The sequence below is a fragment of the Sus scrofa genome, chromosome 13 (assembly GCF_054392235.1).
Source record: "Sus scrofa isolate SSC_HxYL_T2T_F1_AM1 chromosome 13, Sscrofa_HxYL_maternal_Yorkshire_Landrace_v2.0, whole genome shotgun sequence".
In the NCBI taxonomy this organism is placed as follows: Eukaryota; Metazoa; Chordata; class Mammalia; order Artiodactyla; family Suidae; genus Sus; species Sus scrofa.
In genome coordinates, this window is record NC_139395.1 from 194,416,296 (window position 1) to 194,438,864 (window position 22,569).

Here is a 22,569-nt window from a genome sequence, read left to right on the forward strand (position 1 = left end):
AGCATTCATACAAAATTGTCCTTCCATATTTTTAAGTTGCTTAATTATAAATTAATGGAAAAATTAGTAAAAGCAAACTAATTATGTTTTAGGCTTTGTTTTTCTTCTGAAAATGAATTTTATAAACTGATAAGACTATTATAGCAATTTCAATAATAGGAAAAAGAAACTAAATGCAAAACTATTTGTATACCTGCACACACACATACATATGATTACTTGTAATTTTATTCAAATATGCTCCATTTAAAAATATTTTAGTAAAAGTACTACTTTTCTTCCAAATTAGGTTATGAGATAATTGTTACATTTATGTATAGATACTAACACCATTTAAGAAAATCAACTCCATCATAAAATAAATTATTTTAGTATAGTAATTATTTAGTATAGTAAAATGAAAACTTATAATTTCATAGTATTATTAAGTAAACTGAAAACTACATAAGTCCTAAAATAACATTAAGGCCTTGATAGCAACTAGAGTTATAACCATAAAGAACAAATGAAAAAACTATTTTCTTAGAAAGACTCAATATATATTGTCTAACCTTTTTTCCCTACACAGCAGGCCAATGTTAGGGACAGTCATAGGTGGTAAATTAAAGACCTCTAGCTCACCATGAATTCAAACAATGAAAATTAATTGAGTAACTATTTGTGCAGTCATAGTTCATTACTCAAATAAGACAAGGATACTTGCCCATATAAAGCTTATATTGGAATTCCCATCGTGGGTCAGTGGTTTACAAACCTGACTAGTATCCATGAGTATGCAGGTTCAATCCCTGACTTTGCTCAGTGGGTTAGGGATCCTGAGTGGCTGTGGCTGTGGCATAGGCTGGCAGCTACAGTTCCAATTGGACCCCTAACCTGGGAACCCCCATATGCTGCAGGTATGGCCCTAAAAAAACAAAAGACAAAAAAATAAATAAATAAAGCTTATACTATTGTCATCTTACATTCAACTGGAGAACATATGAAGACTAGAATCCCAGCAGTAATAGCAATATATTCTAGTAAGACAATCTCTAATGACAGATATTTTCAGTTTACCTCAATGATCCCATGGGAGCTTCATATTTAAAGGAACATGCTAATGGATTTGTACATCCCCTGATTAAAATATAAATTCATAGTAATCATGGCTGACATAATAATTACAGGAAACTGAAATGGGTCATTTAAAACAGCTTTCCCATGCCATTAGGACAGCATCTTTCCAAATACAACATAAAAGCTTAACAATTCAGGGGGCAGATCTCATGGATTTTATTGAGGGGAAAAGCATCAAAATAAAAGGCCCTAAGTTTTGTGTCAGAATCCAGCAATACAAAGCCTAGTAGAATGGACACCAAAGTACCTAGCTTTCCTCCTAACCACTGTGATTAGTTCCAGGAGATGGTACTCCTGTACTTGTGAAATAAGGCAACTTTAAAAAGTCAAATTTACATTTGTAACAAGTACCAGATTCTGCTCCACTAAACAAAGTATCTTGGGATACACTGTCACCTGAAGGGAGGTAAATATGATACATTTAACCCCTGAGCAGTCAAAACTCTAATTCTGAGTAGCTACTATATACTAGGCACCATGGCAAGCATGGAGTAGATAGGATACAGTGTGATGGAGTTTAGGATAGGCAAACATTAAGCAATGCAATATTTATCTAGACACCAACCATGTACTTAGCACTGCTGCAAGCCCTTCATCGATACTAATACTTCCTAAGACATTCATATGACTCATCTTATAGATGATACAAAGTGTTTCAAACAGTTAATGAAGAGCACGGTGAGGGTACATGGCAGAGAATGGGAGACTAGAGATTGTCTAGTTGTTCTGTGCCCTCCACTCCTACAATAGTGAGAACCTAACCTGGATTCAGACTTAAACTGCCACAAAATGGTTGTCTCATAAACTCAAAATCTTAACAATAATGAAATTCACTGAGCAAACTTTGGAAATAGTATATTTACAAGCATTATCCTTCATGACCTTTACAACCACACTATAAGATTATTCCTTTTCTGGAATTCCTGTTGTGGCTTAAGCAGAAATGAATCTGACTAGTATCCATGAGAATGCAGGTTTGATCCCTGGCGTCTCCCAGTGGATTAAGGACCTGGCATTGCCATGAGCTGTGGTATAGGTCACACACAGATGCAGCTCGGATCTGGTGTTGCTATGACCATGGCATAGGCCAGTGGCTACAGCTCTGATTCCACCCCTAGCCTGAGAACTTCCATATGCTGTGGGTATGGCCCTAAAAAAAGACAAAAAATATATATATATATATTTCTTTTCTGAAAAAGCAAAAAATGAAAGCATGGAATGGGGTTACAGCTCCATTAAAGTGCTCTCAAACTCACATGTACAAACTATTTTTCATGCAAAGAAATTTATATTCTACTCAAGGACTTATTGTAAAATAAATTCTATAATTCAATTAAACACTCATTTTGAAAATGAGAGCATAGTGGAAATTCCTCACGGCATTCATGCAAATAAACAAAATAACAATGTTAAACCTACATTTAAACTCTTGTATATATTGTGTGTTGGCTATAGCTACTGCTATGTTATACAGTTACAATGACAATACCATGAAGTGAATTTATTTCTATTTGTACCAGCAAATAACTGACTAGAGAGATGGCAAAAGGGTGAATTTATTATGTTTCTTTAGTATCTCCTCTGCTGACATCATGCAGTAGTGCTCCTCTCTCTATCTTGGAAGGTTCTATGTTTTAATTTTCCAACTTATTAACTGCCTCACATGAACAGCAACAAAAATAAAATGGATCACTGATGCTTTTTTAGAAATTCGCTTATACTAAATTTTGCATATATCTACATTATTGCATGCAACACCTAGTTTTCTGCTAAGTTTTTCCATAGAACATTAGCTCTGTAATATTTCTCATAAATGTTTGGAAAACACTAGGTAAAGGTAAAAATATAGTCCTTTTATAGTTGTTCTTGGAACTTCACTATCCACAGCAAATGATGAAATTCAAAGGAGACATATAGTATACAATTTTCTCTAAATTATCTAGTTTTCTCAGAAAACTATGCTCTGACACACATTACCTATAGCTTGAGAACTTCTCTGCTAAATCAAGTTTGAGGAGAAAGTGGGGGAGAAGAACATATGTTTTCCCTTGTCCTTAATATTTTAAAGGAGGATGGATCATGAATCTGGTTTAATCCTTTAGGTGGGAGGAGTTGAAGGTGTGGGTGATATATGGTTAAAGAGGAGACGCACTGGCTACCCAGGTTTATGTTTCTTCTCTGTGTCCCACAAAATGAAGACACAGGCACTCTCTTCCCCACATTTTACCCTTGGTCTGGTAGCACAAAGTGGTAGGATGAAGATCTCGTTTCAAGGCTGTATGAAGCAACCCTAAGTGGGGCAGGGCTGGGAAGGGCTGAGGAATAAAAAACTTACATGCCCCCTAGAACAAAGGACACAGAAGCAGATCAGACATAGTAAATACATTTTAGCACCTCTCCCCTCAACAAAGCAAGTCATGTGGAATATACTTTCCTCTTGTCATGCTTCCTTTATGTCGATGGCAGGAACAGAGAAGTGTGTTGAAGCGTGTAGGGGAAAGAACTGTATTCATTCAACATGTCCATATAAACAATACCAGTGACCATACTACAGAAACAGCAATGGGAAACAGAAAAAGCTAACAGATGCACATGGCTGAACAACAACAACAACAACAAAAACTATAGAAAAAGCTTATCATCTATGGCTAAATACATTTTGGTTCAATAATAATAATGCAGATCAGACTCAAGGTGATTTGATAACTTTCATAAGGCATTTCATTGCAAAACTAATGACTATATGTATTGCTTATAGTGTTCAGTAATGTGTTCTTACAGTGAAAATAAGGAACTGACAAATAGAATCAGGATCTAAGCATTTTTTTTTCTTGGTTTGTTTGGATGTGAGGGCTTTTAGATTACATGACTGTTTCAATGACTCCCTGTAGGGTTTGTCTGAATATTAAGTTATTTTAAATGGTAGAAAGCTTTTGTACATTTCTAGACTTAGAATCATTCAAAGAATAATTGATGTTACACTAAGAATTCTGTTCTGGAGATGAAGAGATGGAACACAGAGGATTTTTAGGGCCATGAAACAATTATTCTGTATTAAAATATAGCTGTGAGTTCATCCTTATACATTTATTAAAACTCATAGACAGTTAAAACACAAACAGCCATCCCTAGTATAAACTATAGTCTTTAGTTACTGGGTCACTTGTAATAAATGTATCACACTGATGCAACATTGTTAAACAGAAGAAATTGGGTTTTGGGTAAGGGGTATATGAGAACTCTGTACTTTTCATTTATTTTTTTCTGTAAACCTAAAACTGCTTTAATAAAGTCTGTTGAAATAAGTAGGGCAAATTTTCCCACCTAATTGAACAAACTGACACAAGTTTGGAAAGTGCCTGAAAATTGTATTTGTACTGCTTTTCTAGATTATTTTTTTATTCAAAAATATAAATCCATTCTTTTTGTTGTAAAACAAAATAAGATCATAGTATAATCAAAATTTATTATAATGATCATAGTAAAAACGCTTTCACCTCCAAAGTCAGAATCTGCTCTATTAGAGCCAGCGAGTTTTATAGTTGATTTCAACTGTGTTTGATACAAAGAGAAACATGCTGAGGTACACACTGACTTGACTTTATCTACCAAACCCCACATTATGATAGTATTGCAATTTAGGTTTAGACCTATTGCTGGGACACTGTGAACTTACCAGGTAGATTCTAAAATATAAGATATTAAAGCCCACTTCTATTTGTTCGATCTGCTGTTCTCTGTTGTTGTTAAAAAGCCACCTTATTTTCATTTTTCTTTTTTCATATTATTTTATACTTCAGCTTAATATAAACATTAGCTAAAGTTCTCATTTTGCCTTGCTTGAAAAAACAAAGTGCACAGATTGCACCAATATAGTTACTGAAAAATGCAAAAATGTACACAAAGCACAGTAGAGATATCAGCAATTGTTTAGGGAAAAAAACAGGATTTGGAATTTATGGCATGAAAGTTCAGACTGAAAGGGAAATGGCTCCACCACATGTTAGTAAGGGAAAATATAATCCCTTTAAATAAGTAGTTTCCATCTACTTCTAGTATCAGAATGAATACAAACTGTACAACTTGATTCAAAAGCAGAACACCTGCTTTCATGGCATTTTACTACTGCGCTGCAAAGCTCAGAGCTAACTTGGGCTAATTTCTCTCTGCTTTCTAACACAATATATTTAAGAAGAAAAGAAGGCCTTTGATAATGTTATGGGATCTGCAAACTATGGGCTCACAGACCAAATGAGGCTATGGTTTATTTTGCATACCTGAAGCTAAGAATGGTTTTATAGTCTTACAAAATTATAAGAAGGAGGAAGAAGAGGAGGAAGAAGAGAAAGAAGACTAAATAAGGCCAGGAAAGCCTAAAATATCAATTGTTCAGTCATTTTCAGAAAAAGTTTGCCAATCCTAGTAAAAAACATATCTTACCAAAAAAAAAAAAAAAAAAAGACTCCATTTTCAACCATTTCAGAATGAAGAGACATACATACATTTTCTTCCATTTAAGTATAGTGGGTCTCCTAATAAAATAAAATTTCCTATAAATATGTTCTTAGGCTACCCACAAAACACATTGGAATAGAACTACATCATAAAGAGAATTCATATTATATGAACATCCTTATCTTTTTCTTATAATTAAGATATAATCTCATATATGTAAGACTTCATCTTTTCAGTACGGGCAACACACTTTCTCCTTAACATAATTTCTCCTTATATGTGCTCTAAATTTTAAAAATTATACATTTATATGTGCATATGTGGGGAAGGTGGAAAGGAAAGAAAGGGACTGGACAGCCTGTAAGAGAAATCTGACCTCCAGTTGTTTACTGAGTTAATTGTTTCTTGTTTTATTTTCCTTTCTTTTCACAAGTGAAAACTAGTTTTAGAAAGGGACCTACTAATTTTAGGCTGAAAATTTAAATTTGGGGGATAATTCTGAATGTAAGGATACTATGATTTACAGATTATACATTAATTTTGTCAAGTTTTTTCATGATAAAGCTATTGGCACAGAATCCTAGCTGACACAATGTAAATTTAGCACTAAAACTCATTCTCAAGGACAAGCGAGTCATCTGTAAATGATTTAGCATACAAAAATGATTAACCATGAGGACAAATGCACTGTACATAAAGTTCAGTTTACAAATGAATTAGTTATAAAAAAACAACTACTATTTGTAATAAATTCAAACAGCTTTCAGAATAGTCAGCTTCAGAATGTGAACAACAAGCAGACTTTATTTTTTCTGCTAATTTGTCATAGGAACATTTTCCAGTACAGTGAATGAGTGCTTATACAGTACCACATGTATTCAACACAGATATGCAAACAGTGATGAAAAACCTATTTTATTCAGAAAGAGACCACTTTCTAGAACACCAAAATGAAATGTTTTAGTTTCTGGATTTCTTTAAGGTGATGTAACATTGAAAGCAAAACAAACCAACAAACAAAAAAACCCCAAAACTTTCTACCAGTCCATGCTGAGTTTACAGTTTTGTTTGTTTTTTAGGGCTGCACTGCACCTGTGGCATACAGAGGTTCCCAGGCTAGGTGTCAAATCAGAGCTACTGCTGCCAGTCTATACCACAGCCACAGCAATGCAGGATCTGAGCCAAGTCTACAACCTACAGCTCACAGCAACACCGAATCTTTAACCCACTGAGCAAGAACAAGGATTGAACCCACAACCTTGTGGTTCCTAGTCAGATTCGTTTCCTCTGCAATGCGATGGGAACTCCTGAGTTTGCATTTCAATCTATGTCAAATCAAAAGTTAGCAGACATCATGTCCCTGAAGCGTTATATTAGGTGACATGTTAAATCAGTATCCTCAAATGACACCTATGAGGAGTTTGGCTAAAAGTACATATGACATGCTTCTGAAATAAAATTACAAATTTGGAAAGAACATTTATGTTTTCATAAAAAAGTAGAAATTATTAAAAACCAGTGAAAATTCCAAAAATGAAAGAATCCTCAAAATAAAGGTAAACCAAAGAAAGATAAGTAAGGAATGGGTATGATGTTGGGCAGAAATGATAAGTGATACAAAGACATATTAAGAAAAAACATCCAAAGCTAGTGTGTAATTAGCCTAGCAAAAATAAATAAATGTGCTCCTGCTGATAAATATGACTTAAAGTCAATTCGGTAGTTATATAAAAAACAGGTAACACTTGCCTTTTTCTTTTGATAAGTGGTATTTTAGAAACAAAAATATTATCTTTGTATAAAAGTTATACATTTATTATCCCAATATTCATGGTGCATTATTCAAAAATAAGCATTCATCATCTTAAAAACAATAATGGCTATAAATACTGTACAGAGAGAAATATCATTAGAGATGTTTAGACATTTATCTTCACTGTCAGGGTCAGATTTGAAGGTGTTTGTAGATAGCTAAAATTTGTTTCCATAACATAACTCAGTAGCTAAGCAGTATAATGAGAAAAAGGATATTCAAATTAGAAGACAGGGTATATTCAAAATAGAATTGGTTTAGTTATTTGAGTTATATTTAGTTATATTATTACATCTCGGAAGAATAGGTATGGAATTTCAGGCCTCAGGGAGAGGCCATCCTCTAGTGAGGGTGATGTGCTAAGTACATTATCATGCGATGGCTGTGTTATGAGACCAGCACATCTTCTTAGAGGACACTACAGGGAAGGCAAGAGCTGGAGAGCTCAATTCCATGAGAGGAACCATGGAAACTGCAGATGGAAGGACATATTTGAGATGCACTTAATTATGGATTTGCATGGGGCTAGGGAGAAACTTCCTGTATGTGCATAAACAATGAACTATAAAAATATAAAGTGTCAGATATTATGTCAGTATCATTAGAGTGATGATTGACATTCAGTTCACCAGCAGAGTTTAGGGGTGGGCGCCGGGAAGCCTTCTGGCCCTACTCTATACTTATCTTACCATAATCTCCAGGGGTTAGATTCACAAATCTGAGTTTAAGAAACAAACCTGAGAGTTCCTTATTTGGACCACCTATATATCTTAGAGTAAGAAGTCTAATAAAATTTCACTAAACATAATAGCTAGGACCTTATGACTTTCACTCTTAAGACTATTCCGTATGGATTTTGTAACAAACCTCTCTTTGCTAAGGTTACCAGTGGGTCTTCACTTCGCTAACGCCAATGGGTAATTTTAATTCCTCATCCATATTGGCTTTCTTCCATCCTGGCTGCACATATAGCCAGAGTGACCACTTCCTATCAGATATGATTTAATCTTCCCCCTTCGGAATGCTTTAATGACTTCCTCTTCATCTAAAGATCACTTTAAGAAGCCTGAAGTATTTGGCTTCTCCCTTCCTTCAATCTCCTAGCAGATCTAATGTCATTCTCCCATTTGCTTTCTTTGTTCAAACTACATTAGCCTTCTCCCAGTTTCTCAAACACAGCTCACTTCCTGCCAAGGCTTCCTGTATAGTAGAAGAATAGTCTGATGATACTTTCTTTTCACTCCCAAAGTTTTCACTGAACATTTGATAATTAAATTGTTTTAAAGTCTTACTGTCTATTATATCCAGGCTTAAATTCTCTATCCTGAACACTACAGTTGACATAATTTGAATGACCATGATTATGCTGCCCTCTTCTTTATCAATATTCTCTTCCTACAGTTTTATCTAAACCAAGGGTCAGCAAAATTTGTAGTAAAGAGCCAGAGAGTACATATTGTTAACTTTGTGGGCCAAAAGGTAAAATCTGGGCAATTGTCCTTGCCAAAAGACAGGTAGTCTATTGCATATTTTACATTTTAAAAATGTAAAAAAATATATATTTCACAGGTCACACAAAATCAGGCAGCAGAACAAATTTGGCTCATAGGTTATAGCTCACTAGTGCCTAAACTAGACACATGACTTTAAGCATGATCTATAGGCCTATGATTTTCAAACTTACATGCGTAAGCCAAGTCATCTTCTTTATGCCCACATGATATTTTCACTTGAATTCTAACAGGCATCTCAAGTTAATGTAGGAATAAAAGTAAAGCCAATCACACTCAGGTACCTATCTCCACCTCTGCAGCTTGGAATCTACCCCATGGTATCAAACACTACCCATCCCCATAAAAGAACATAAGCCCCCATTCCTCCAAATCCAAATATCTCATATAATTCGTGATCAGTCATTAGCTGACTGATCAACCTTCAAAACAATTTCCAATCTCAACAAAATTTCCCAGCTTCATTTCTACCATCATAATTCTATCCACCATCACTCTTCACCTGCACAGGTGCAATAGTCAGCTGAATGGTCCCTCTTCATCCACTACTCTACCCCTCCCCAGAAGTACACCCTCCATAATGTAGATAGAAGAAAACGTGTAGGAGTAAACCTAATCATATTACATCTCTAGCTTAAACTTCAGTGGATTTGTTCGTTTTTATTTTATTTTATTTTATTTTCCCACTATACAGCAAGGGGATCAAGTTATCCTTACATGTATACATTACAATGACATTTTTTCCCCCCACCCTTCGTTCTGTTGCAACATGAGTATCTAGACAAAGTTCTCAATGCTACTCAGCAGGATCTCCTTGTAAATCTATTCTAAGTTGTGTCTGATAAGCCCAAGCTCCCGATCCCTCCCACTCCCTCCCCCTCCCATCAGGCAGCCGCAAGTCTTTTCTCCAAGTCCATGATTTTCTTTTCTGAGGAGATGTTCATTTGTGCTGGATATTAGATTCCAGTTATAAGTGATATCATATGGTATTTGTCTTTGTCTTTCTGGCTCATTTCACTCAGTATGAGATTCTCTAGTTTGATCCATGTCACTGCAAATGGCATTATGTCATTCTTTTTATGGCTGAGTAGTATTCCATTGTGTATATATACCACATCTTCCTAATCCAATCATCTGTTGATGGACATTTGGGTTGTTTCCAAGTCCTGGCTATTGTGAATAGTGCTGCAATGAACATGCGGGTGCATGTGTCTTTTTCAAGGAAAGTTTTGTCCAGCTATACGCCCAAGAGTAGGATTGCTGGGTTATATGGTACTTCTAGGTATAGATTTCTAAGATATCTCCAAACTGTTCTCCATAGTGGCTGTACCAGTTTATATTCCCACCAACAGTGCAGGAGGGTTCACTTTCATCCGCAGCCCCTCCAGCACTTGTTGTTTGTGGATTTATTAATGATGGCCATTCTGACTGGTGTGAGGTGATATCTCATGGTAGTTTTGATTTGCATTTCTTTTATAATCAGCGATGTTGAGCATTTTTTCATGTGTTTTCTGGCCATCTGTATATCTTCCTTGGAGAAATGTCTAGTCAGGTCTTTCACCCATTTTTCCAGGGATTGATTGGCTTTTTTTGCTGTTGGGTTGTATAAGTTGTTTATATATTCTAGAGATTAAGCCCTTGTCCATTGCATCATTTGAAACTATTTTCTCCCATTTTGAAATTTGTCTTTTTGTTTTCTTTTTGGTTTTCTTTGCTGTGCAAAAGCTTTTCAGTTTGTTTAGGTCCCATGGGTTTATTTTTGCTCTAATTTCTATTGCTTTGGGAGACTGACCTGAGACAATATTCATGATGTTGATGTCAGAGAGTGTTTTGCCTATGTTTTCTTCTAGGAGTTTGATGGTGTCCTGTTGTATATTTAAGTCTTTCAGCCATTTTGAGTTTATTTTTGTGCATGGTATGAGGGTATGCTCTAGTTCTGTATCTAAATATTGCCTCCAAAATCCTAACTTTTCTGGGCTCCTGAGAACTCCTACCTTCATGTCTCTCCTGTGTGCTTCCTTCATTCCAGCCAAACTGACCTCCTCCTCAGGAAAATATTGAGTTTACTTCTAGTTCAGAAATTTTATATTTGCCATTCCTTTTGCTCAGAATACTCCATCTTTGAAGGACTTGCCTTTTTCTCTCCATTCTCATCTCAACTGAAACATGATCTCCTGAGAGAAAGAGAGAGAAATCCCTGACCTCCTTACTGCTATTTCAGAGCCTCCCCACTTGCCAGTTATACTTAACTACATTATCACATCTAATCTTCATAGCAGTACACTCTTCATAGCCCTTCACAACACTGACTTGCTTATGCATCTGTGTGTCTTCTTCCTCTCTCCTTCCCACTGCATTATAACCACTTGAGCTTTGGCTATTTCATTACTATATCTCCAGTGCCGGGCATAGAGTAGGCAGTTTATAACAATTCTTTAATTGCCTTGTTGACTACTAGGCATATGTTAATCCTTTTGACTACTTTCTGTTACACTTTTGTCTTCTCCTTCTCTGTTTCTGTCTCCATCATTAGCTCTCCTCTGGATTTCTACTCAATTTTAAAATGCCTATCATTTTATGTGCTCAGAAATTCTCTTTTTGTTAGATTGTGAGAGACCAATTTTCTCAAAAACTCCTATTTTTGCCAAAAAAGGCATAAGGTAAGACAAAACAGAAAAAAATATTTGCTTGGTGTTAGGGGACACCTTCCTACGAGAAGGACAATTCCACCATGAAACAAAATGCTGCTGATTGTTTCTGGTGCCCAGATTTGAAGCCAGTAAGTTTTCCCATGTTCAAAAATCTTTGACCATAGAGATGAAAGACATACTTAGAGCCATTAACTAATTACCACCATCAACATTTGGGTTCCAGAAACAAAATTTAATATGGTATTGATTGGCATAATAGTAATTCAAAAGCAGTTTTATCAACATATTCCAGTAGAACGAATGCCCTAACTAGCATCTTCAATTTAATACCTGAATCTGAAGAAGAATTAGTTGTACATTATGCCAAATTTGCATTGGCTCACTCATCTGAAAAGCTTTCAAATTAATTTTAAAAGAGACATTCAGTAATGGAAAGGGGAAAGATAAAAGCTTATTTTATTTTATTTATTTTTTATATATAATGATTTTTTTATACAATGATTTTTATTTTTTCCAATATAGCTGGTTTACAATGTTCTATCAGTTTTCTACTGTACAGCATGGTGACCCAGTTACACATACATGTATATATTCTTTTTTATCACATTATCATGCTCTATCATAAGTGACTAGATATAGTTCCTAGTGCTGTACAGCAGGATCTCATTGTTTCTCCATTCCAAAGGCAATAGTTTGCATCTATTAACACCAAATTCCCAATCCATCCCACTCCCTCCCCCTTCCCCTTGGCAGCCACAAGTCTATTCTCCATATCCATGATTTTCTTTTCTGTGGAAAGGTTCATTTGTGCCATATATTAGATTCCAGATATAAGTGATATCATATGGTATTTGCCTTCTTTCTGATTTACTTCACACAGTATGAGAGTCTCTAGTTCCATCCATGTCGCTGCAAATGGCATTATTTGGTTCTTTTTGATAGCTGAGTAGTATTCCATCATGTATATATACCACATCTTCTTCATTCATCTGTTGATGGACATTTGGGTTGTTTCCATGTCTTGGCTATTGTGAATAGTGTTGCAATGAACATGCATGTACATGTGTCTTTTTCAAGGAAAGTTTTGTCCAGATATACAAAAATATATAATCTTTGGAATCTGGCAAACTGTGGTGGATATATATCCAGAAGCCTGGTGGTCTGGCCTGGGGAATATGCCCAAAGAGAGGATCACTAGGGTATGGCCAGGCCGGACCCTTTGGACAGCAGTGCCAGAAAGATTGTGTCTAGTTTCTGGGGCCATGTTTCAGTAAGTTTAATTCCAATTTACTTGTCATCAGATTGGCTCACTTCCCTTTCTGTCAAGGGCATAGGAACATGCTTTAGGTTACCCTACTGGAGTCCCTTTTGATCACCGAGATTGCTGAAAAGGATGTATCACCCCAACTACAACAACAACAGCAAAACCTGGCTAGAGTTTCAGTTATCCAGGTTTTTTGTTTGTTTGTTTTAGGGCCGCCTCCGTAGTATATGGAGGTTCCCAGGTTAGGGGTCCAATTGGAGCTATAGCTGTCGGCCTACACCACAGCCAAAGCTACGCAGGATCCAAGCTGTGTCTATGATCTACACAACAGCTCACTGCAACACCAGATCCCTAACCCTCTGAGTGAGGCCAGGGATTGAACCTGCAACTACATGGTTCCTAGTCAGATTCATTTCTGCTGCACCATGATTGGAACTCCATCAGGATTTTTAAATGGGGTTGCTCTTTACCTGATTTTTAAGGCCCTGAGATGTTTCAAATATTTTTTGGCTCTTTGTATTTCGTATGTGTGTGTATTGATGGTTTACATATTTTGTAGATACTTCTATGTTGTATGCTGGCTTTGTAAGAGCTCTTTATATATCATGGATATTAACTATTGTTTCTTATATATGTTCTATTTTCTCTCAAACTGTTATTTGTCTTTTAACTTTGTTTATGGTGCCTTATCAATAGAAGTTTTAATAATTTAAGTAGTTCTATCTATAAAACTTTTCTTTGTTTCTGGTTGCTCTGTGTTTGGATTACTATGTAGTTGCAATGTGGTATACACAAACACCTACTAAACTGGAAGAGAATTGGGTTCTAATTATGGCTCTGCTACTAGTCTTCAAATCTAAGTTCCATCACCTACAGAATGGAACTAGACTAGACAGCAGATGACTTCTATTCTTTTTTTAATGATTTTTATTTTTTTCCATTATAGCTGGTTTACAGTGTTCTGTCAATTTTCTACAGTACAGCATGGTGACTCAGTTACACATACATGTATACATTCTTTTTTCTCACATTATCATGCTCCATCACAAGTAACCACACAGAGTTTCCAGTACTACACAGAAGGATCTCATTGCTAATCCATTCCAAATGGAAATAGTTTGCATCTATTAACCCCAAGCACCCCATCCATCCCACTCCCTTCCCCTCGGCAACAAGAAGTCTATTCTCCAAGTCCATGGATTTTCTTTTCTGTGGAAAGGTTCATTTGTGCCATATATTAGATTCCAGATATGTGATATCGTATGGTATTTGCCTTCTTCTTTCTGATTTACTTCACTCAGTATGAGAGTCTCTAGTTCCATCCATGTCACTGCAAATGGCATTATTTGGTTCTTTTTATGGCTGCATAGTACTCCATTGTGTATATGCCACATCTTCCTAATCCAATCATCTGTCGATGGACATTTGATGGACATTTGGGTCGTTTCCATGTCTTGGCTATTGTGAATAGTGCTGCAATGAACAGGCGGGTGCATGTGTCTTTTTCAAGGAAAGTTTTGTCCAGCTATATGCCCAAGAGTAGGATTTCTGGGTTATATGGTAGTTCTAGGTAGAGATTTCTAAGGTACCTCCATAGTGTTCTCCATAGTGGTTGTACCAGTTTACATTCCCACCAACAGTGCAGGAGGGTTCCCTTTTCTCCACAGTGCCTCCAGCACTTGTTGTTTGTGGATTTATTAATGATGGCCATTCTGACTGGTGTGAGGTGGTATCTCAAGTTTTGATTTGCATTTCTCTAATAATCAGGGATGTTGAGCATTTTTTCATGTGCTTGTTGGCCATCTGTATATCTTCCTTTTTATTTTTTCCATTATAGCTGGTTTATAGTGTTCTGTTAGTTTTATACTGTACAGCATGTTGACCCAATTACACATGTGTATACATTCTTTTTTTTTCACTTTATCATGCTCCATCATAAGTGACCAGACATAGTTCCCAGTGCTACACAGCAGGATCTCATTGCTAATCCATTCCAAAGGCAAGAGTCTGCATCTATTATTTTAATCACTTTGAAATAAAATTTAATTACATGAAAAGCTAGATTGTGGTTAAAGAGCAATAAAGCAATATTACTGACTCCTACTTAGTGACCACTGTATAATCTGAAAATTCAAAGTGAATTATCAAAAGAGATCTCAACATTCTCCAGTAGCTTCCGACTTCACTCCAAGCAAAAGCCAAACTCATTATTAATTGCAAGTATTATAGGCTACAGTCTCCATCCCTCCTCCCTAATCCTCCCTTCTTTTCCTATCCCTAATCCCTTCCTCTCTTCTTAATTCCCACCACATGCATTTTTCTCCAACCAGTTTCTTTGTTGTTCCTATGTAACACCAGACATGATCTTATTCAAGATTATACATTTATTGTACCCTTGCAAGTAATTTCTTGCCCCACATCTCTGCGTGGCTCAGGTTCTCAATACCTTGGGCTCTCAACTGCCATTTTTGCTGTGAGGTCATTCCTGACTATTCAGTTAAAAATTGTCCTCTTGGCATTATCAGCATTATTTTTCACCATGTAACTTGTATACTTGACATATTTACATTGCTTGTTTGTTATCTGTCTTCCCACTTTAGAAAGCAAGTTCTATGATAGAAGGGATTTTTGTCAGTTTTCTTAACTGCTCAAAGTCATACTTTATGTATAATATATAAAATACTTTATAAACTTTTGTTAAGTATGTGGGTATATGCTCTGAGACATCAAGGAGCTTACAAGGAAAAGACTCAAATGAGCAATTATAATGCACATTGAGAAATATTAATAGGGTTGTACATGGGGAGATTTGCAAAAAAAGTAACATCAAAATAATACTGTAGAATCTGGACAGAGAGAGAATAGGTGATATCTGAATTAAAGGATAAAAGGAAGATAGCCAGATGGAAAAAAGATAGAAAGCAAGATTTTGAGCACCAAAATGTTACTGCAGGAAAAATAAGCTAAAGATCACAAGAAAAAAAATAAATTCTTAGAAATAAAAAGCATCATAAGAGAAAAAGCATGTTATATTGCATCCCAATTCTTATATCATACACAATTAACTATAAAAATCAAACCAAGTTTATGCTTTGACAAAGCTAAGTTGATAAACAGATCACACTGCGACATGACCAAATACAAACCTGCATTTTTAAATTTTCAGAAAAAGCCTTTAGACAAAATACATGATAGTTTAGGGAAGCAAAGTTGCTGATGGATGAGGCACACTTGCCTTGAAGACAATACATAGCTTGTGAGCATTGAGCGTAGACTTCATAATGGGAGGGTGCCAGATTCTTTTTTTTTTTTTTGTCTCTTGCAATCTGAGTTGGCAACTTTGAAATTCATGTGTAATTCATGAGGTTTTTAGAGGAAACCTAATAAGTGACAAAGAAGTGATTCCCAAACATGTCTTTATGGTGAGGAAGGTATGGCATTATTGGATGAAGAGGTAGAAAGAAAAAAAAAAAAAGATTTAAGAATAAGCAGTAATTTCTGCCCAAGACTGCGACACCCAGTCTCATACACCAGACTATTCTGAATCTCTTGACTCCATGTCTAGGCTCTTTAGTTTGTCCTTTAGCTAGTGTACCAAGAACTTAAATTGCCTTTTTTTTTTTTTTTTGTCTTTTTGCTTGTGTTAGGGCCACTCCCAGGGCATATGGAGGTTCCCAGGCTAGGGGTCCAATCAGAGCTCTAGCCGCAGGCCTACGCTGGAGCCACAGCAATGCTAGATCCGAGCCATGTCTGTAACCTACACCACAGCTCACAGCAACGCCGGATCCTTAACCCACTAAGCAAGGCCAGGGACCAAACCCGCAACCTCATGGTTCCTAGTCAGATTCGTTAACCACTGAGCCACAACGGGAACTCCAAAGAACTTAAATTGCTTTTAAGGCACAGTTTTAACACTTCACACCATGATTTGGCTCTAAGGCTGACTACAAAGTAGGGTGGAGTATGGTATGCGCCTACTTAGAAAAGAAGTCACCTTCCTCAGCCTCTTTCAACTCCCACCACCCCCCTCCCCCGTGGCAATAAAAAAAAAAAAATTCATATGAATACAAATTTAAGAATTTACATCATATTTTATTATTAGCATATGTTAGACTATCCCAGCTTATGCATTTCTCACGCATACTCCTTCACTTCTCCCTTTTCCTGTTTATACCACTTACTTCAATTCCTCTTTCTCTTTAGCGATCTATGCTCTCTTTATTCCCAATTTAACTCTCTTTTTTTCTATCCATATATATGGCTAGGGAGAAAGTTACTGCTAGCAAATCCAATAGAAGATAACGTCTTATTAGCTTATTTTTCAAGTCAAATTCCAAATACAACAAAAAACTTCAAATGAAATGTTAATTCTATACCAAGTATCTAAAGCCTTTAAATATGTAAAAATAGAGCATTAAAACTCTCCGGTAAAAATGATAAGGGCACTTGGAACCATATTTGAAATCGTTTTTCCTAAACTAATTTAATTTTCAGAGGGTAGAGAATGCTCACAAAATGAGACTACCTTAAAGCATAAAATAAATGGGAATTAAAACACTACTATGTTGCATGGTAAGAATACTTTTTGAAATACTGTGACCAAATGTGATCTAAATATTGGATAATTTTATATAATTTCAGTAAGAAGAGGTATCAATTTATCATATTCTTCTCCCTTAAAATAGGAACATTTCACAACTAGCCCCTCCGTGGCAATTTTTTTAAACATGAAAAAAAAAATTACTGTATCACAATTTTATTAAAAGCATCTATCTAAATTGTAAAAAGTTAATTCCTTCCTTGAGATAAAAAAAATATACATATAAGTGAGCACTCAAAAGAAATTCTTCACAATTAGACTTTTATGGTATTATCTCCTTTACTTCATTGGGCTCCCGTGTAGACTGCATGAAAGGACTTGCACTGATTTTAGGAAGTCAACAGTCAAATGTCTGGAAAGGATTTGAAATGCACAGTTTTCTCAAAAATCCAAATTTTGAGGACAAGTTCTTCAAAAATATTGTCTTTAAAGTAAATCCACTTGCATTTTTAAAATCACTACTTTCCCTGTTTACAATATAATACAAACATTTCAAGCTGTGGAAATTGCGTACTGCATATAATCACTAAAAATGACTGGCTCATTGTTGGTAGGATTTTAAATGTTGCTGAGATGAGTATCAATGGGAGTTTTAGATTTTGGATATTTGCATTTTTATTTTAAGATGCCTAAACCAAAATTAAAACTGGACATAAGTAACAAAATTATGCCACCGACTAAATTAAATGTTGCCCATTTATCATTTTTATATGTACACACAAACACACATATGTTATTTAGCAAAATGGAAAATTCTTTACATTTGGTAAACAGTGGTGGACACATTAAGACTTCAGTTACACAGCAAAGTTCAATTTCACTACTACTTAGCTTGATTATATTTTGAGGTCAGGTCTCTAGTGATATACAAATAATCGTCATTCAATATTCACTGCCAAATTTATGAGCTTTCTTCTCTGAAAATAACATTCATTTATAAGATGAAAACAATTTACCCAAGTAATCTTGGAAAATTTAAACTCTAGGTGGCATTAAGGTCCCTCAAGGTCATTATTCCTCACCAGTAGTGAAGTCTCAGATATTACTATAATTTATAGATTACATTATTTGAAATATTCAAATTGAAAAGCTGTAGCTTTTAAAATAAACCTTCGACACAAAGTTGATTCCCATCCTCATTTACTGACAAAATTACACAGTCATTTAAATTTCTTGAATGAAAGAGAAAGCGAGAGAAACAAAAATATCGCTAAATACACTGGTAAAAGATTTCAAAGCAGAGAAAGAAAAATATACAGAGGAGAACTCTTATCTTTCTATCAATCAATTGATCAATCCATCCATTCTAGAAAAGCTTTTTTCTGATGTCTCTAGAGAAAAAAACAGATGTGTGACAAATGCAAAACACAAGTGATTAGCGCTGTGTATATAAATTATAGTCTAACGACTTGCAAAATAGGACAATTTACTTTTTCAGAATGTTGCCTCAACTAAAATATTTCATAATGGAGATCATGAAACTAAAGATTATAATTACTGAATGTTATCATATTTTGTTGAATGCTCAATATCTAACACAAAATCTGATAATGAAAATAGAAGATAAATTGATTTGTCCTCAAAAGTGAATTTTGCTATATGAGTGATATCCACTTGCTTCATCAAAGTTTCAAACCTCCGCACATTTAGTTTCAAGGTGGCTATATGGAACTTCAACATGTAAATTCTGGAAACCAAACTGACTAAAATTCTGTGTGTACTCGTGATAACATATTAAAATTATTACTATATGTAAACCTTATATGATCTACAAAAAAATCAGTAAATAGTGCTCATTCAATAAATCTGAAAAACTTGTTTTTTAGAAACAGACATATATTCATTCTTCTTTTTATTATTTTTAATATATATTAGAAAATTCACACAGCTATATTACGTACCAGAATAAAAAAAGGAACACATTTATTAAAGCCACTAAGGGAGAAATATCTTTTTAAGAATTACCAAGCAATATTTCTGAATGGTTTATTTGCTTTTTAAAGTCACATCAATTTATTTTTAAGAAGTATTCACATTAATTCCAAACTGCCTCATATTGCCTTTAAATTCACATGCATCTCAGTTGCTGTTTTAAAGTATTATATAAACTACACTTTTACCTTTATACACATCTCATTATTACTTGAACATGATGGGAAAAGAAAGAAATGTGATTGCTGAGTTTAGAAAAAAATTTCTCAGTTCTGAATACCATTAACTGTTGTCTGCACTTCCCCAAATCCTGTAAATCTACTGGGCTCTCTGTTGGCTTTCTACAGCCCCTCTTCCCAGCCCAAATTCCCATGATTTAACCTGTCGTGTTATATAAATTACACCTGTATGTACTGGATATTAGTTCTGTTTTATCTTGCTTATCTCCAAAGTCAATGGCTACCTTAGTGTTTGATTGTGTGTGTGTGTACATCCTATAATTCCTTTAAAAAACAAAAATAAATCTGAATGTTCATTTTACTTGTTTTATTTACATAGTAGGTATAATTCTTTTAAAGTTGTGTGTATTCTACTTTAACTTAAGGATTGGCTTAGTATATTAGAAACTGCTTAAAAAGTGAAAATTAACCACTTAATATAGGAAAATATACATCTTCAAGCAGATGCTATTCTTGACAGACACAAAAAAATTAACAAGGGACAGCTACCTGTTTGCCATACATTTTCTTCATTCTTTTTTTATATGACCCCGATGCCCCCAAGGGATCATCAACCAATCTTATTTATTTATTTATTTATTTATTTATTTATTTATTTATAGGGCCGCACCTGCAGCATATGGAGGTTCCCAGGCTAGGGGTCAAATCAGAACTGCAGCTGCCAGCCTACACCACAGCCACAGCAGCCTGGGATCCATGCCATGTCTGCAACCTACACCACAGCTCACTGCAGTGCTGGATCCTTAACCAACTGAGCGAGGTCAGGGATCAAACCCACATCCTCATGGATACTAGTTGGGCTTGTTACCACTGAGCCACAGCGGGAACTCTCAATCTTCATATTTAGAACTCAGAATGCATTTCCCATAACATTTGCTGTAAATGGTGGTTACACACAGATGAATTAATAAGTGGACTTTTGTCTTCTGTTTCCAAACTTAATTACCTTTTTTAATGTGCCTTTTATGGGAAAGAATATCCAAATTTCACAATGATTTATAAATAATTAGAATATACTGATAAATATGGAGAATTTGTATAAAAATACAGTTTAGCATTGCTTATAAACCCTTGAAATTTAAATTTGTGCAAAAATAAGTTTATTAATTTTGCATGCATGTTTGCTACAAAAGTCATACTTTGCTGATACTTAACCACAACTCTAGACTTTGGCCTAAATAAAGTTAAAGGCAAAGTTGTACACTTAATATAGAAAAAACTTTATTTACAGATTTTTAATGTATTTAATGTATTATTTTCTTACCAAAATACTATGAGATTTTTTCTTTTAAAAAGTATCCAGTAATACAAAGTTTTGATTTCAAAACTTTTTTTAAAATTCTGCTTAATTATATGATCCAAGGTGGAAAAAAATTAGTATTTACTGAGGCTTATTGCTCCAAACTATAATACTTAGCTTGGATTTTACCTGAAATTATAAGATTCACTTATCATGCCTAAGAAATCTGCTTCATTCATTCCAGCTACTATAAAGGAAGCAAAATTCCCTTAACCATAATATTAAAGCATTCTATTATGTTTTCTATTGTTTTGTCCTTTGAATTATTGCCTATTTTAATTTATTCTTTTAAAAGGAAGCTAAATTACTTAACTTGCATTTATCATCATTAGAAGCTTCACTGTACTTAAGCATGGCATTGACTTGGGGCATGTTTTTTTGTTTGTTTTACACAGGATGGTCACTATCAAAGGAAAGACTATTTGAGAAATCAATATTGAAGAAAGAATAAAGAGCTTGGACAAATAAGAGAGACAATACTTATTCTTTCTCAAATATCTGAAATATCCAATAAACTTAACCAATGAGAATTAGCCACAATCCCTAGAAATAATGGCCACAGAGAAGGTTTTGGCAATCTCCTGTCATACTAAATGTACTGTTGGATCACTATTGCAGGAAAATAGTTGTCCTGCTGCATTTTAGTGATCCTACACATTGTCAGGGGAATAAACAACTTTCTTAGCCAACAGAAATGCTGCCTACAGATTCCTGTTTTAGACATTTGATTAAAAAAAAAAGTGTGTTAAGTGATTTTCTTACATTATTTTTAACAAAAAAAAGAAAAGCAAAATGAGAATTCAACTTAATGTTAATATAAATTCTTAATGGCATGAAAGAAAAGTTAAAAACCAAAGCCCATTTCATTATTAAAATTGATTATCTGCATATATGTATATATACCTATTCACATACAAGATACACATGCATTTTTTTAAAAAAACATCTATTTTATAAGCAATCAGTGTTCTTTTTGAACAATATTTTCAAAAGAGTTAATAAACTTACTTAAATAAACACAATATTTAATGGATAGTTTGGAAACCATAAGACTAGCAAAAACTCAACGCCATTTTCAATCTTCAATTTGAAACACATTTTCAGTATTATCTAGAGCAATGCTTTTAAACCTTTCCTGGTCACATTTCAAGGCCTGAGAAATGCAGAAGCAACATCAACATATATTCTACTCCAAGACCAAACAAAATTTATGGGGGTCACAACTTCCTTTTATCATATAAAACATTAAATTGCAATGTGCATCTAGCAAGCAACGCACCTCCAAAAATAATACTTATCACAAAATATACCACATAGACACCAGATTTGACATAAACCACTCCCTATAGCTACCGATCAAATAAGTACATTGAAAAACTTCATTACAAAATCTCTGGTCCCTTTCAACTCTGTAAAGGACATGTCAGGACACAGCAAACTGCCAACTTCACTCTACCATTAATTTCCTCCAAATATACTTGGCAAAGCAATGAGGAACATCCATTTTTCTCCTTAATTTGTGAAGAACATCAAACCCTTTAATGAATTATGTTTTTGAAATTTAAAACATTAAAACCTAAAAGTCACTAAAGAAACAAGATCCAAAAGCTTCACTTAAAAATATAATAGCTTTAATGAATAGGTCCTTGTAAAATTACACAAACACACACAAATATATCTATATAGAG

At 34.7% G+C, this 22,569-nt stretch overlaps 1 protein-coding gene across 5 annotated transcripts in view; it reads right to left on the bottom strand.

Moving 5' to 3' along the window:
* The window catches only part of ROBO2 (roundabout guidance receptor 2), a 1,676,226-nt gene that overhangs the window by 1,626,807 nt on the left and 26,850 nt on the right, over nucleotides 1-22,569 (bottom strand). The gene's annotated exons all lie outside the window — the stretch shown is intronic.